Here is a 7,500-nt window from a genome sequence, read left to right on the forward strand (position 1 = left end):
TATGGCATTCCGGTCTCCTCTTCAAACTCCAAACCTTCGCCCTTCCCATTAACTACGTTCGTCTGATCGGTTCCTTTCTCTCCCGCCGTCCTTCCTATGTCACCATCCATAACACCGATTCCTACACCTTTTTCCCCTCCGCCGGTGTGCCCCAAGGCTCCGTCCTATCCCCCCTTCTGTACTTGTTGTACACGGCGGACATGCCGCCGCCGTCACCCCCTGTCCACCTTCTCCAGTTTGCCGATGACACCGCCTTCCTTGCCCTTGCCCCCACCCTGCGACGCTCCCAACGCCTTCTCCAATCCCATCTTGACCGGTTCACCGCTTGGTGCAACCAGTGGTTGCTCAAGGTCAATCCTTCCAAAACCCAGGCGATCATTGTAGGCAACACCACTCCCTCCTTCCGCCTCCTTGATTTCTATCTCACCGTTTATGGCCGTCCCATCGCTCTCACCCCCACCCTTAAGTACCTTGGCGTCACCCTCGACCGTCGCCTCTCCTGGACTCCCCATCTCCAGACAATCCAAGCCAAGGCACGTTCCCGACTCCGTCTCCTCAAGCTCCTTTCCGGCCGAACGTGGGGTTTGGACCCCTCCACCATCCTCCACACCTATAAGTCCCTCATCCGCCCTATCCTCTGTTACGCCCATCCAGCCTGGATCTCCGCCCCCCCTTCCTTTTATAAATCCCTCCAAATCCTTGAACGCCATGCTCTCCGCCTTGCCTATCGCATCCGTCTCCCTTCCCCCACGCGGATCCTGTATGACCTTATCCCCTTCCCCCACCTTCTCCTCTTCCTCGAAAGGCTACGAATCCTCTACACCTCCCGTAAACTCGATCCTCCTCACCCGCTCGTCTCCCCGATCCTCTCCCACCCCCGCCCGCTGCCGCGCCTGTACTCCCATGTCCCACCCGGTCTCCATCTCTCCACCCTCCTTACCCTCTCCCAAGGTGGTTTCCGCCAGCTCCCTCTCCCTGATGATGTCCTCGTCCCCTCCATCTACCCCTCCTATCAACTTTGACCCTGCCCCCCCTCCCTCCTGGTGTCCTTTCCCTGCGGCACCCTCCCTCCTTTCTCTTCCCTTCCCTTCTCTCTCCTTTTCCCCCATCCCCTCCCTCCACCCCTCTTCTTCCGGGCTTCCCCTCCCCCTTCCTCTCTCCCCCCTCTTTCCCCAGCCCGTGGCGTCCCTGCGCTCCCCTCTCGCACTCCCTCTCCCCCTCCTCCTCCTCCTCCTCCTCCTCTCTTGGCAGGTCCCCGGACTCGCACACGCATCGTGAACTTTCGCGCGCCGGAGATCATCGCCTTCGGATTAGTGTCTGTGCCGTCGTGTCTGTGCCTCAGTGTTTTTCGCCGTCCACGCTCCTTCGTTCACGTGTGTCATCTACCTCGTCAGTGTTTGTGCCCAGTGCCGACGGTTTTTCTTGTTTGTTTCGTCAAGTGTGAACGGCTTCATGTTTTTTAACTATTGTATCTCCTGTTTTTTAACCGCCATTCTGTTACTTGTCTGTCTCCCTTTCTTTTTTCTTGTACTGCTTATGGCTGAAGAGCGGAGTACACTGTTCCGCTGCCAGCCCACCTTGTATGGGGTGTCCAAATTACAATAAAGAAAAAAAAAAAAAAAAAAGAGGTACGTCCAATATGCGACATTCCCGCTGTCCCTATACATGAGCTGCGAGCTGTACCAGTTACGAGCTAGAGACGCGATCGCGTTGCTCTCTGTACGAATGCCGATGCTGAGCGGTCAGCTAGGAGGCGCTCCATCCATGTCGGTACCGGTGAGCGTTGCACTCGCAGTCGCAAAAACGTACGGCAAGTATATTACTCGGAAGAGTCAATGACAGTCCACGCCCCCCTGCGTGGGAAGAGTCTTTCTAGGCCATGACCCACCGGAAGGGCGCAGCGTCCCCCACCCCAGACATGTGACGTCACACCATCGGTATTGACGACTAGACTGATTCCTTATAATCATTTGCCATACACCGGTGGAAGCTGCCGAGACGAGTAACTACATAGCGGGCTCGCCGTGTCACTAATGTACAGAGATACAACAGTTTCGACTGGAACCGGATTAAACGTATACACGGCGCTGATTAGTAATAGATAGAGCCATCAGAATACAGATAATGTATACAACTGTCCGTATACATGCTGAAAGACTCTGCTCACAATCACAACCACACGTCAGCCACACACCCTTATCACGCACTACTCTCTCCCTGTAACACGCACACAGACAATATGTAAGCACCAGCATGGAACAACACCCAGTGCATCCTCTCCGCCACATTAGACAATCCACACTGTCGTAACCAGACTGGGAGGTCCACTCAGAAAACAGAATATCCCACCCACCCGACAACCACCATTGCTCAGCCAAGCCACCAACACCCACACATGTCCTACACAGGGGTGCACCCAACATCACAATACTGCCTCCTCTCACAGCACACAAACAATGGCAGGAATGAAAGACACAGGTCTGCCACAAGCATGGAATGAGAGCGCCGCCTGTCATGAGCCAAAGGTGCATCCTGACGTGGCAAATCAGATGATGCCGCAGGCATCCACTTACTATAATCACAATCAACAAACCGGCCGCCCCGCCCCCCCATTAAACCTTTCCTTACAACAATGTGTACCTTAACCTAACCTATGTCGTACCTTAACCTAACCTATGTCGTACCTTAACCTAACCTATGTCGTACCTTAACCTAACCTATGTCGTACCTTAACCTAACCTATGTCGTACCTTAACCTAACCTATGTCGTACCCTAACCTAACCTATGTCGTACCTTAACCTAACCTATGTCGTACCTTAACCTAACCTATGTCGTACCTTAACCTAACCTATGTCGTACCTTAACCTAACCTATGTCGTACCTTAACCTAACCTATGTCGTACCTTAACCTAACCTATGTCGTACCTTAACCTAACCTATGTCGTACCTTAACCTAACCTATGTCGTACCTTAACCTAACCTATGTCGTACCTTAACCTAACCTATGTCGTACCTTAACCTAACCTATGTCGTACCTTAACCTAACCTATGTCGTACCTTAACCTAACCTATGTCGTACCTTAACCTAACCTGTATTGCGCCTTAACCTAACCTGTATTGCGCCTTAACCTAACCTGTATTGCGCCTTAACCTAACCTGTATTGCGCCTTAACCTAACCTGTATTGCGCCTTAACCTAACCTGTATTGCGCCTTAACCTAACCTGTATTGCGCCTTAACCTAACCTGTATTGCGCCTTAACCTAACCTGTATTGCGCCTTAACCTAACCTGTATTGCGCCTTAACCTAACCTGTATTGCGCCTTAACCTAACCTGTATTGCGCCTTAACCTAACCTGTATTGCGCCTTAACCTAACCTGTATTGCGCCTTAACCTAACCTGTATTGCGCCTTAACCTAACCTGTATTGCGCCTTAACCTAACCTGTATTGCGCCTTAACCTAACCTGTATTGCGCCTTAACCTAACCTGTATTGCGCCTTAACCTAACCTGTATTGCGCCTTAATGTAACCTATATTGCGCCTTAACGTAACCTATATTGCGCCTTAACGTAACCTATATTGCGCCTTAACGTAACCTATATTGCGCCTTAACGTAACCTATATTGCGCCTTAACGTAACCTATATTGCGCCTTAACGTAACCTATATTGCGCCTTAACGTAACCTATATTGCGCCTTAACGTAACCTATATTGCGCCTTAACGTAACCTATATTGCGCCTTAACGTAACCTATATTGCGCCGTAACGTAACCTATATTGCGCCGTAACGTAACCTATATTGCGCCTTAACGTAACCTATATTGCGCCTTAACGTAACCCACGTTGCGCCGTAACGTAACCCACGTTGTGCCGTAACCCGACACACGTTGGGCCTTAACCCGACACACGTTGGGCCTTAACCCGACACACGTTGGGCCTTAACCCGACACACGTTGGGCCTTAACCCGACACACGTTGGGCCTTAACCCGACACACGTTGGGCCTTAACCCGACACACGTTGGGCCTTAACCCGACACATGTTGGGCCTTAACCCGACACACGTTGGGCCTTAACCCGACACACGTTGGGCCTTAACCCGACACACGTTGGGCCTTAACCCGACACACGTTGGGCCTTAACCCGACACACGTTGGGCCTTAACCCGACACACGTTGGGCCTTAACCCGACACACGTTGGGCCTTAACCCGACACACGTTGGGCCTTAACCTGCTCTGTAATTGTCATACGACGCGTTAAATTAGTGTAGTGTTGCCTAACTGCAACCCCCGCAATATAGTTTGCTACTCGCACTGCCCGGTCCCCAGTGTATCGCTTCATGTTAAACACCTTGCAGCTATACACTAATGTGGATGGCAGCAGGACGTACATGCTCAATGCCCTTTGCAGTTGTTCATTGGCATTTGCAGTTGTTCATTGGCATTTGCAGTTGTTCATTGGCATTCGCATGGCGAAGCACTTAGCCTACGCTGTGGTACGGCCTGTGTCAACTGTCCGCTGATGTTGTACGTCCAAATCACACACTGTACTGCACATTGGTCCTCATGTACTGAATGATACATCGTGGTACATGTGACCGTACAACGACTGCGCCAACAACGGCGAACCATGCGGTCCAAATGTTGTGCACTCAGCTACGTGTCGTCGCCCTATAAGAGCTGGATTGCAGTGTGGTATGCCCTGGATGGCGATCAGCATGAGCCGTCTGTTGATGTAGTGGCGCGTGTTGTCAGACGTAGTCGTCTCTTCTCACACACCGTGATAGCATGGTGCACTGCGTTCCACATCTGCGACATGCGACAGAGGCCGGTTGACAGTCGTTCGCGCAATGGACATCGCATACGTACGGGGGCCACCTTCCACGTGTTCGCGAAGCGTGCACATGTTGTTGCGTGTATGTGGGCAGACATAGTGTGTCGTGACACCTGACACAGGCATGCAACAATCGTTGAATTTGCAAATGGCGATGGACGCCTACGTTTGCTGGTGACGTTACGCAAATGAACAACTGGTAAACCGTTGTGGTGCGGTTGTTCTCGCTAGAGGTGAATCAGTGATGGCGACGATCGGTTGAGCTACCAACCGGTTGTTCCAGCGATACCCACCATGCCCACGAACGTGAATGGCATCTGGGTGTGAAGCGATACGCGGCGGTGGCTGGGTGGGACCGTCCCCGGCCGGTGAGGGGGGGCCTCCCGGCGTGCTGGCCGCGCGGTGCGTGGGCGCACGCGCTACAGCCGGCTGGTGGGGGCGGCCAGTGGCAGGCGCGCCGGCCGACGGAGGCGGCAGGCGGCGCAGCTGCGCGCCGGCGCACCCTGCACGCGGCGCCGTGCGGCCAAAGTAGGTCCTCGCGGGCCCGGTGCGAAGCGCGGTGGACATCTGCAGTGTGCTGGTCCGATTGAGGACTGTGTGCGCTGAGGATGCGCCGCCGCCCGGCGCTCGGCGCCGCGACGCCGTCTGCTGCTCGGTCGCCTCTGCGGTTCTCGCAGGTGGTTTGTATCGCAGCTGTGCGGACGTGTTGGCGCGTGCGCTGTGCTGGGAGAGTTCGCTTCGGCACCCAAGTGGGGCTTTTGTCCTTCTGTGGCGCTGGCGTTGGAGCTGCCGGTCACCGTAGGTGGCGCGTGTTGTCTCCCGCCGGCAATGCCACGACAGCACGCTCCCGGGCCTCTGTCGGCAGCGGCAAGCTCAGTTGGGAGCACGGGTGGTCGCACCTAAAGCGTCTACTCGCCAAACTCCGGGCGATTGCGCCTCTCTCGAACCCGACCAAGTACTTAGGACGGCGCTGCGCGCCGCCGGGACCTGAGAGGGTTTCGAGGTGTATGGTGCAGGGGAGCTCAGCCTCCTCCTGTTTGCAGAATAATTGAGCGGACGCTTGCGTGTTCGCGCGGGCCCCCGGGACACACTCCCGGGCGGCCGGCTGCTCAGCTCTAGTTGACGCAGCTCCCTGGTTGATCCTGCCAGTAGTCATATGCTTGTCTCAAAGATTAAGCCATGCATGTCTCAGTACAAGCCGCATTAAGGTGAAACCGCGAATGGCTCATTAAATCAGTTATGGTTCCTTAGATCGTACCCACGTTACTTGGATAACTGTGGTAATTCTAGAGCTAATACATGCAAACAGAGTCCCGACCAGAGATGGAAGGGACGCTTTTATTAGATCAAAACCAATCGGTCGGCTCGTCCGGTCCGTTTGCCTTGGTGACTCTGAATAACTTTGGGCTGATCGCACGGTCCTCGTACCGGCGACGCATCTTTCAAATGTCTGCCTTATCAACTGTCGATGGTAGGTTCTGCGCCTACCATGGTTGTAACGGGTAACGGGGAATCAGGGTTCGATTCCGGAGAGGGAGCCTGAGAAACGGCTACCACATCCAAGGAAGGCAGCAGGCGCGCAAATTACCCACTCCCGGCACGGGGAGGTAGTGACGAAAAATAACGATACGGGACTCATCCGAGGCCCCGTAATCGGAATGAGTACACTTTAAATCCTTTAACGAGTATCTATTGGAGGGCAAGTCTGGTGCCAGCAGCCGCGGTAATTCCAGCTCCAATAGCGTATATTAAAGTTGTTGCGGTTAAAAACCTCGTAGTTGGATTTGTGTCCCACGCTGTTGGTTCACCGCCCGTCGGTGTTTAACTGGCATGTATCGTGGGACGTCCTGCCGGTGGGGCGAGCTGAAGGCGTGCGACGCGCCTCGTGCGTGCTCGTGCGTCCCGAGGCGGACCCCGTTGCAATCCTACCAGGGTGCTCTTGAGTGAGTGTCTCGGTGGGCCGGCACGTTTACTTTGAACAAATTAGAGTGCTTAAAGCAGGCAAGCCCGCCTGAATACTGTGTGCATGGAATAATGGAATAGGACCTCGGTTCTATTTTGTTGGTTTTCGGAACCCGAGGTAATGATTAATAGGGACAGGCGGGGGCATTCGTATTGCGACGTTAGAGGTGAAATTCTTGGATCGTCGCAAGACGAACAGAAGCGAAAGCATTTGCCAAGTATGTTTTCATTAATCAAGAACGAAAGTTAGAGGTTCGAAGGCGATCAGATACCGCCCTAGTTCTAACCATAAACGATGCCAGCCAGCGATCCGCCGCAGTTCCTCCGATGACTCGGCGGGCAGCCTCCGGGAAACCAAAGCTTTTGGGTTCCGGGGGAAGTATGGTTGCAAAGCTGAAACTTAAAGGAATTGACGGAAGGGCACCACCAGGAGTGGAGCCTGCGGCTTAATTTGACTCAACACGGGAAACCTCACCAGGCCCGGACACCGGAAGGATTGACAGATTGATAGCTCTTTCTTGATTCGGTGGGTGGTGGTGCATGGCCGTTCTTAGTTGGTGGAGCGATTTGTCTGGTTAATTCCGATAACGAACGAGACTCTAGCCTGCTAACTAGTCGCGTGACATCCTTCGTGCTGTCAGCGATTACTTTTCTTCTTAGAGGGACAGGCGGCTTCTAGCCGCACGAGATTGAGCAATAACAGGT

The 7,500-nt window shown here is 53.8% G+C and overlaps 1 non-coding gene across 1 annotated transcript in view; it reads left to right on the forward strand.

Moving 5' to 3' along the window:
- The first annotated feature begins 5,962 nt into the window (after positions 1-5,962).
- LOC126435037 (small subunit ribosomal RNA) overlaps positions 5,963-7,500 on the forward strand; it is a 1,910-nt gene continuing 372 nt past the window's right edge. The window contains exon 1 of the ribosomal RNA XR_007579689.1: positions 5,963-7,500. This exon is cut by the window's right edge and continues 372 nt beyond it. This is a non-coding gene — a ribosomal RNA (small subunit ribosomal RNA).

The sequence above is a fragment of the Schistocerca serialis genome, unplaced genomic scaffold (genome assembly GCF_023864345.2).
Source record: "Schistocerca serialis cubense isolate TAMUIC-IGC-003099 unplaced genomic scaffold, iqSchSeri2.2 HiC_scaffold_1196, whole genome shotgun sequence".
Classification (NCBI taxonomy): Eukaryota; Metazoa; Arthropoda; class Insecta; order Orthoptera; family Acrididae; genus Schistocerca; species Schistocerca serialis.